Here is a 10,762-nt window from a genome sequence, read left to right as displayed (position 1 = left end):
CACGTAGACATGGATTTTGCGTTGTAGATATGTGGTAGTATCATGTGAGTATCATGAAGTAGACTTAACCCATCAATGTTACATTCAGCTGGGTGAATGGATTGTGAATGACAGTCATCCAATATGCTGTAATAGAAATAATGCCATGATCATGAAAAATAGTCCTCCCTCATTTTAAATGTCATGACTGCCACTGTCCTACATAATTCCGGGTTATGCGAACTCCTGGGAATGGTAGGTTGGGGGTCACTGCCTACCACCATTGTTCCTCTATTGACTTTCTGTGCCATCGCTCCGGCATAAGATTGCAGGCTTGAATGCAATCAGCCTAAAAAGGGAGGCTGGCTGGCAGATTGACTTTCCCAGAAGAGCGGACCTGCAGGTTTGGCCACAGTCAATCATTTTCCCTCCCATAGGCTATCTGGACCAGGCAGACACTCTGATGATAGCAGTATTAGTCATGCTGATTTCCATTCAAATGAGTCTTTGGCAGTGCATATTATGGAATATATTACGTTGGCTACTCAGCTTTGTAAAGTCAAAATTGATTAGTGTCCTTTTTCTTTGCTGCCGTTTTGTGATTGTATGCATGTATTACTTACTATATATCATTTACAGTCTGTCGGGAGCTAACATTGAATAGTCAAATGCTGTTAATTGAGGACTGTCATAATGATGTAGTGAGTATCCTAGAAACCATCCCGAGTTTCTCAAGTGTGTCGTTTTTGAGCCTCTGTGTTTATCAAACAGATTTACACCGGGTCAAATTATGTCTATCCTGAAATGAACTTGCTATAATTAACATCTCACTTCAACCAAACTTCTACCTACAGAGGAATGCCAAAGGCTTAATTTGATTTTAAATATTGTTTGCTTAAACCATTAGGCTAACACCCACCTAGATATCTGCTCTGCTATTAACTTGTGGCTTTTGGTGTGTTGTGTCATTACTATAGCGAAGTTGTGCCATGGATCCTCCTTCGCGCACATCAGTAGTTGTATGAGGGGCAACGAGGGCACATATATCTGACCTTGCAACAAGCATTTGTTTTTCTATTCCTTGAATAGGTTATGCAGTGGCCAGCTCACATATTTTGTCATTGTGGGCAGATGTTGAGCAGATAGCTGGATAGGGAGTTTAGGGATTTGATAACTATTTGTTATGGGGGCTGAAGTACTATGAACTCAATATCCTGGCCTCTGTGTGGTGGAGGTGATTAGGAATCACACTCTCATGATGGAGGTAGCCTATTCTCCTGTCCTGGGTTCACAAGCCATGGGGGAGCTATACAGTATCTGCATGATTGGGGTGTTTAGTAGTAGACAAGAAAAAAGACCCTCGGTTTCAACCTCTTGAAAAACATTGACTGTCACGGGTTGTAAATCAATTAAAGATCTGAGACATTTAAGTAATGTGGATGAAAAGACAGAACATCAGTGGTGGGGGAAAGTACCCAATTGTTATACTTGTTTAAAAGTAAAATACATTAATAGAAAATGACTCAAGTAAAAGTCAGCCAGTAAAATACTGCTTGAGTAAAAGTCTAGAAGTATTTGGATTTAAATATACTAAAGTAAATGTAATTGCTAAAATATACTTAAGTATCAAAAGTAAGTATAAATCACTTCAAATTCCTTATATTAAGCAAACCACGTGGCACCATTTTCTTGTTGTGTTTTTATTTACAGAGAGCCAGGGGCACACTCCAACACTCAGAAATATTTACAAATGAAGCATTTGTGTTTAGTGAGGCCGCCAGATCAGAGGCAGTAGGGATGAGCAGGGATGTTCTCTTGATAAGTGTGTGAATTTGACCATTTTCCTATCCTGTTAAGCATTCAAAAAGTAACAAGTACTTTTGGTTGGGAAAATGTATAGAGTAAAAAGTATGTTATTTTCTTCAGGAATGTATTGAAATATAAATAGTAACGTTAAGTACAGATACCCAAAAAAACATCTTAAGTAGTACTTGAATGTATTTTTACTTAAGTACTTTACATCACTGCAGAACATAATCTCCTCCTTCATGTATTTACAGTAAAAGTAGGGAAAGAGGATTTCTAGAAGTGTTCTATTCTTTTTTTTATCTTCCTCTAAAATAACTATGCTGTGCTTTTTCATATGAAGAGGTACCTCGTAAAATATTGCAAGACCTATGCTTTGATTCATTTTTAAGTGTTTTTTTCCCAAAAGCAATATTTTTGAATGTACCAATCCATATTGGTTACTTGAAATTGCAGGAAAATTGCTATATACTGTGATAGAAAAATTACATACTTACCTGATTTGTTTGATATTAATAGTAAACTGTTACGCTCGTCAGAAGAAGTGGACCAAGGTGCAGCGTGGTACGTGTTCATGATTCTTTATTAAATCTGAACACCAAACAAAACAACAAAGACCAATGAACGTCAAGTTCTGAAGGCTACACAGAGCTAAGAAAAACAACATCCCACAACCTAAGGTGGCAAAACAGGCTACCTAAGTATGATTCCCAATCAGAGACAACAATAGACAGCTGTCCCTGATTGAGAACCATACCATGCCAAAACATAGAAACATAGAAATAAAGAACATAGAATGCCCACTCAAATCACACGCTGACCAAAACAAATAGAGACATAAAAATGCTCTCTAAGGTCAGGGCGTGACAGTAAACAATTATTTACTTAATAACCTCTTGAAGCTAGGGGGCACTATTTTTATGTTTGGAAAAATAACATTCCCAAAGTAAACAGCCTATTTCTCAGGACCAGATGCTAGAATATGCATATAATTGACAGCTTAGGATAGAAAACACTCTAAAGTTTCCAAAACTGTCAAAATATTGTCTGTGAGTATAACAGTATAGTATAACAGATTCTATGCATCCCTATTGCCCATTGAAAGGGATATCAACCAGATTCCTTTTTTTATGGCTTCCCTAAGGTGTCAACAGCCTTTAGACATAGTTTCAGGCTTTTATTTTGAAGAATGAGCGTGAACGACCACATTGCGTAAGTGGACAGGTGGGGGCTCTCAGAGTGATTTGTGCGCAAAAGAGAGAGGCGGCCATTGTTACTCTCGGTCCTAGTGAAAAGCCAACTGTCCCGGTTGATATATTATTGAATAGATATTTGAAAAACACCTTGAGGATTGATTATAAAAAACGTTTGACATGTTTCTGTGTACATTATGGATATCATTTGGAAATTTTGTCTGCGTTGTCGTGACCGCGTTGTTTGTGGAGTGGTTGAAAAATGTAAACTTCCGACTTCAACTGTGTATAGTACTCTGCATTTCTGTAAAGGTTAAGTTACTTGGTCCAACACTCAAGGGTGAAGGGTCGACCAGCCTCATTATTGCAATAATTCATCGATATTAAATAAAGATTTTTGTTTGAAGAAATTACCAAGTCTCTCTCAGTACTGAATTTCTACGACAATACCATTTTTTTTGTATTTAACAGAAGGCTTTCCTTCCAAAATGTGAGTTTTGATTTTAAGTTCAGTATCACTTTAAATGATCACTTATGTATCAATTTAAATGTGATTTCCCCCACAATAACAATCTTAATGCTCTTGGCTTCTGTGACTTCACCAGACTTTGATGGCACATAGCAGTACAGAATATAGGAATTGCTCAGCTCCTACATTTGCCTTGAGAAGGCCATCCCTGTGGAAAAGAAATAGGGAAAGCAGTAGAAATAGTAACATCTTTAGCAGCCATAGGCTGAAACAGAATGTAATACTTTGACTCCTTGGATGTTCACATTTGATAAGGATTTGGTAACGTTTAGGCTTTGAAAGAGAGTGGATAATAGCTCCACTGTTCCCCGGGCGATTAAGGCAGCCCCCCGCACCTCTCTGATTCAGAGGGATTGGGTTAAATGCAGAAGACACATTTCAGTTGAAGGCATTCAGATGTACAACTGGCTAGGTATCCCCCTTTCCATGTTAGGCTATTCTATATTTTTTGTACACTTCAAATGTTACCTTATTTTTGAATAATGCTTAAGAGTACAATACAAATTGAATGTGAACTTAATGCATCAAGAATTGTCCTAATAAAAGCTATTACTCAAGTGAGGTAGTTTTTGTCAAAGTACAATATATTGAGACCAAAGAAAATATTAACGAGACTATATAAAAGTACTTGGTACCGAGTCAAAGTGCAGGGTTACGAGGTAGTTGAGGTAATACGTGCATGTACAGTAGGTAGGGATAAAAAATGATTAGGTAATCAGGATAGATAATAAACCAAGTAACAGCAGCTTATGTGAAAAGTGTGAGAGAGTGTGAAAGTGTGTGTGTGTGTGAAGGGGGGGGGGCGTCAATATGCATATGTGTGTGTTTTTTTTTGTGTGTGAGCATATGTAGTGTGGGCGTGTGTATGTTTGTGCTGGAGTGTCAGTGTAGTATGTGTGAGGGTCTGGGTAGATTCCAGTGAGTGCGCATAGAGCCAGTGTAAGAGAGTCAGTGCAAATAAAAAGGGTGTCAATGCAAATAGTCAGTGTGGCAATTTAATGAACTGCTCAGCATTCTTATGGCTTGGTGGTAGAAGCTGTTCAGGAGCCTTTCTTCCCAGACTTGGTGCTCCAGTACCGCTTGCCGTGTGGTAGCAGAGAGAACATTCTATGACTTGGTGGCTGGAGTCATTGACAATTTTTAGGGCCTTCCTCTGACACCACCTGGTATAGAGGTCCTGGATGTGCGAAGATTCTCAGGTTTATTATGACACCACACACTCTGAGAAATGTGAACAATGATGAAAAAGGACATAGGCTGAGACAACTCTGCTAACATGTCTTTTTGCCACTCAGGATCCCCATGAACTTGTTGCAAAAGAGCTCTGAATCTGGAAATACTTGTATATTATGTGTGAAAAAGTCATCTTACCAGCCACACATATTCAGAACTTAATTATTATCAATGGTATTTCTGTAATGAGAGGGAGTGAAAGGTATTCGTTTTATCTCCATATACATTCATTAACATGATGGAGCTAATGTAAAGTCCATTTATGTCCTGCTGTATGACTGGGTCTAGTTATACAGAGCCTTCAAAAAGTATTCACACCCCTTGACTTATTGCAAATGTTGCTGTGTTACAGCCTGCAATTAAAATGGATTACATTTAGATTTTGTTTTACTGCCTACAATACACCACAATACCATAATGTCTAAGTTGAATTATGTTCTTGGAAATTAATACAAATTCAATTCTAAAATGTCTTTAGTCAATAAGTATTCAAACCCTTTGTTATGGCAAGCCTAAATAAGTTCAGGAGTAGAATATGGTTGACAAGTCATATAATACTTGTTGGACATGGACTCACTCTGTGTAAAATATTAGTTTTTAACATGATTTTTGAATGACTACCTCATCTCTGTACCCCACACATACAATTATGTGTAAGGTCCCTCTATCAAGCAGTGAATTTCAAACACAGATTCAACTATAAAGACCAGGGAGGTTGTCCAATGCCTTGAAAAGAAAGGCACCTATTGGTAGAAGGATAAAAAAAAACAGACATTGAATATCCCTTTGAGCATGAGGAAGTTATTAACTACACTTTGGATGGTGTATCAATACACCCAGTCACTACAAAGATACAGGCGCCCTTCCTAACTCAGTTGCCGGGGAGAACAAGGAAACCGCTCAGGGATTTCACCATGAGGACAATGGTGACTTTAAAACAGTAAGAGAGTTTAATGGCTATGATAGGAGAAAACTGAGGATGGATTTTAATTACTCCACAATATTAACCTAAATGACAGTGAAAAGAAGGAAGCTTGTACATAATACAAATATTCCAAAACATGCATCCTGTTTGCAATAAAGCACTAAAGTAAAACTGCGAAAACAAATATGGCAAAGCAATGTACTTTATGTCCTGAATCCAAATTGTTATGTTTGGGGAAAATCACTGAGTACCTCTCTTTATATTTTCAAGCATGGTGGTGGCTGCATCATGTTATGGGTATGTTTGTCATCAGCAAGGACTAGGACTTTTTTTAGGATAAAAATAAACCAAATAGAGCTAAACACAGGTAAAATCTTAGAGGAAAATCTGGTTCAGTCTGCTTTCCAACAGACACTGGGAGACAAATGTACCTTTCAGCAGAACAATGACCTAAAATACAAAGCCAAATACACAGTTGCTTCCCAAAGCTGTTTTGACTTAAATTTGCTTGAAAATCTATGGCAAGACTTGATCATGTCTGTTTAGCAATGATAAACAACTAACTTGACAAAGCTTGAAGAATTTAAAAGCTAATAATATACAACCCCAGTGTGCAAAGCCTTTAGAGACTTACCTAGAAAGACTCACAGCAGTAATCTCTGCCAAAGGTGACTTTAAAATGTATTGGCTCAGGGGGTTGAATACTTAATTAATCAAGATACAGTATATTACTGCTTTTATTTTTATATGTATTTTTAACAAATGTTCAAATTTGACTTCCACTTCAACATTACAGCGTATTTTGTGTAAATAATCGACAGAAAATGACAATTCCACCCATTTTAATACCACCTTGTCATACAATTTGTGGTAGGAAAAAGTCAAGGGGTGTGACTACATTCTGAAGGCACTGTAAGTGTTTGTGGAAAGCCTTTAGTGCAGCCCATGGCAGGTGTCTGTGACTTACATGGGTAAACCAAGATGGAAAGGAAAGCACTGATTAGGGCTGCTGGAGCGACAAGGCAGCCTGATGGTGCTTGTGATGATGACTCCTGGCACTTTCTGTTTCTGTTGTAATTCCCTGAATTTATCAGTTTGCATCATGGAGTGTTGCTTTTTAGAGTGTTGTTGTTGTGTAAACAGTTTTCACCCAGACAAAACTGATATGTTCGAACAGCTCTCAAAGACATAATTGACCTTCACCAGCCGCAATGTGACCATATCCTGCTTCCCTTCTATTAATGTTTAGCAGAGGTAAGCCTAAAGTACCTGTAATGGTATAAACACAGACTACTTCCTCCATCTTCACTTACCTCACTTTCAAACATGTAGTCAACTTTAGAACTCCCCTGCAATTATTAAAAAGGTCATAGAGGATTCTGATCTATTGTAGATACTGGACAGTTTAAATTCTGGAAGGCTCACTTCTGGGGTTGTGCTAGTAAAAGACATGGGGCTGATCATAGATATACAGTGCATTCGGAAAGTATTCAGACCCCTTGACATTTTACACACTTTTTTTACCTTACAGCCGTATTCTAAAATGCATTAATTATCAATCTACACACAATACTCCATAATGACAAAGCAAAAACTTTTTTGTTGTTGAAATATTTGCAAAAAGAATAATACAATAAAATGAAATATTTACATAAGTATTCAGACCCTTTACTCAGTACTTTGTTCAATCAACTTTGGCAGTGATTTTCTCCCATTCTTCTCTGCAGATCCTCTCAAGCTCTGTCAGGTTGGACGGGGATTTGATTTTTGATTTGATTTGATTCGGATCTCTTTTAGTCCCCATTTGGACTAATCTTCTAAGAGTCCTTAAACATTAAAATACAATTTATAATACAAACACACTTTCAAATATAACACACTATTACAAACATACATAATACTAGCATAATGACCCAATAAATACTCAATCTAAAAATATTGATTCTTCATCTACTATAATCCCACAACATTTCTATATACTATATTTAAATTGTTTTAAAATAATGTTAAAATTTATATATTGAAAGGTTTCTAGTTTGCTCAGTTAATTTATTCCATTTCTGTATTGCTCTAAATCGAAATTTTATTTAGCCTATTTCTCTTTTCTGTCTGGATAACGCATAGATGGTGGACAATCTATTCCTAGTATTTACGGAATGTCTGTCTCTTACCAACTGAATACCGTTGTGAATAGAACTTGGCCGTTTTAAATGATGTATATTATAAATAAAATAAGCATGTTTTTTTCAATTACCTTGTTGATTGATGACCAACCAAGAACACTGCGATTGACTGCAACAGAAGAACCATATCTCCACCTTAAAACAATCCTTGCTGCTTTATTCTGTGCATTCCGCAGTCTCCTAACTTCACTTGATGATGCATTTCCCCAGACCACCGAACAGTAGTTCACCTGACTCTCAATAAATGCTTGTGTTATTTTTTATTTATTTATTTATTTTACCTTTATTTAACCAGGTAGGCAAGTTGAGAACCAACATCATTTGCTGAATGATTTTTCCTGGTAAATATTTAGCTATCCTTCTGATTATGCATGCTGTTTTTTTTGTTTTTTTACATAGATTAGTTATTTGAGACGACCACGATAAACAGTTGTCTAGCTGCACTCCCAATAGTTTGGTTTCTGCCACTTCTTCAATTTATACTCCTCCCATACTTAATTGTATCCCATTTGGCCTTTTCCTAGTTGAACAGACCAACATAACTTTGGTTTTCTTGGTGTTTAAAACAAGTTTGTTTTGGCAAACCCACTTCCTGATATTCTCCAAATCTCCTTGTAAAGCCTGCTGTACCTGTTGAACCAATTGTCTTGCTGCATAAATTGTAGTATCATCTCCAAATATAGTTGATTGAGTTTCAACCAAGGCATAGGGAAGGTCGTTGGTATATATTAAGTAAAGAAGTGGCCCAATGCAGCTGCCCTGCGGCATTCCACAGTTTAACACATTAGGGGAAGAAAAATAACCATTGATATAGGTGGACTGTTTCCTGTCAGTTAGATATGACTGTACCCAATTCAATGCTACCTCCTTAAAACCATAATGCATTAATTTTGTCAAAATGATTTCATTATCCACTAAATCAAATGCTGCACTGAAATCTAAAAATAGTACACCAACAAATTTGCCATTATCCATAGCATTGAGCCACTGATCAGTCATGTCAAACAATGCAGTGGTAGTGGAATGGTTTTTGCGATAAGCATGCTGATTGGCTGTAATCAGATCATTCTTTTCCATGTACTCCCACATTTGTCTACTCACAATACCCTCCAATATCTTACTGCGTGTAGACTAATTGGTCGACTATTAGCAGGAGTAATGGGTTCTTTGCTGTCTTTCGGAATAGGACACAGTTTTGCATGCTTCCATACATTTGCAAACATCCCCTTTTCCAGTGACCAATTAAATATGTATCTCAGTGGAACTGCAATCTGGGGAGCAGCACAGCGAAGCAAAATGACTTCAATATGTTTAACACCTCCTCCACTGACACCGTTTGAAGACTAAAAGAACAGATCTTATTGCTCATAATATGATCATCAATCCATTGGACAATAGCTTGTTTGGAAGAATGTATGTCTACATTGTTGCTCAGTAATGACATTTTCTGTGTAAAGAAATCTGCAAAATTATTGGCAATATCAACTGGTTTTGTTATTATTTAATTATTTTATTTTCCTCCACACTAGATGGGCATGATGAGATAGATGTACCAAGTAAGCCCTTAACTGTGTTCCATACCTTTTTAGAATCATTTTTACAATCAATAAAAGCATTGTTGTAAAATAACTTTTTTTTCCTTCGATTCAATTTAACTGCATAATTACGTAATGTTCTATAATTCTGTTCGTCAATTTCTCATTTTGACTTGGCTGCTAAGACTTTTGCCATATTTCTTTGAGAAAAAGCCTCACCCAGTTCATCATCATTCCATGGAGATGGACGGGCACCAACTGTACTCTTTCTTATAGGGGCATGATGGTCCATTACCTCCATGAGCAAATCAATAAAACATTCTGTAGCATGATTTAAATCATCCTCCCAGGGTACAGCAGGGTACAGCAGCCAAATCATTTAGAAATAACTAATGATTAAATGTTTTAACATTTATTTTGACCACAATCCTAGGGGGTTTCTTTGGAACCTTGGTGTTCATGGTTATGGTCACAATATTATGGTCTGTCCAGCCCACTGCCATTGATCTGGCTTTTAAGCATTGCAATGGTATATTACAGAAAATCAGATCAATGCATGTGTCTGAACGATGACCCAACTTAATTGAAGATCTAGTAGTATCATTAACCATCAGTTTCACACGACAGTTCTTAGCATATCTCATCAATTTTGTTCTATTTTAATTATTGTGATCCTTCCAATTTATATTAAAATCCCCCAAAAATAAATACATCTCTGTTGCTATCTGTGGCATGGTCAAACCCAGTACATAAGTCCTCCAGATAGGACACCGTAGAGCTAGGAGGTCTATACACACATCCTACCAATATGGGTGCCTGGTGAGGCAGATGTACTTGAGCCCATAGTGCCTCTATTTGACCTACATTAAGGTCATCCCTCCTCTTAAAAGATATATGATTCTGAATATACAGTGCAACACCCCCACCATTCCTATTCCTGTCCCTTCTCAGTAGACTATATCCTTGAATGTTAATTTGCCCATCATCTACAGGTGCACCTTAATGCGTTTCGGTCAAAGCCAAAATGTGAATATTATTTAGGTTGACCAAGTTAAAAACCTCATGTATTTTGTTAGGAAGGCTACATACATTAACCTGAGCTATATGCAGCCCTTTCCTTATCAAGTGGAGATCAATATAGCATGTATTCATTATAGTTGAAGTTGTCATGATACACTACAACACACAAACTCAGTTTTTAAACATTAAATGAATATAACCAGGGAGTTACTCTAGAGTCCTGATACAGTTGCCCGTTGATATAAAGTTTATCCATCACCATGGAGACTCGTTGATTCAGGCAACGCTTTTCTTCATGATGGGATATAGTTTTTCATTCTTTCATTGATCTCGGTGGGGAAGTGATCATTCATTACAAA

The sequence above is a fragment of the Oncorhynchus kisutch genome, linkage group LG1, assembly GCF_002021735.2.
Source record: "Oncorhynchus kisutch isolate 150728-3 linkage group LG1, Okis_V2, whole genome shotgun sequence".
Lineage (NCBI taxonomy): Eukaryota > Metazoa > Chordata > Actinopteri > Salmoniformes > Salmonidae > Oncorhynchus > Oncorhynchus kisutch.
The sequence above is the reverse complement of the archived record's forward strand: the minus strand, read 5'-3'. Positions refer to the sequence as shown.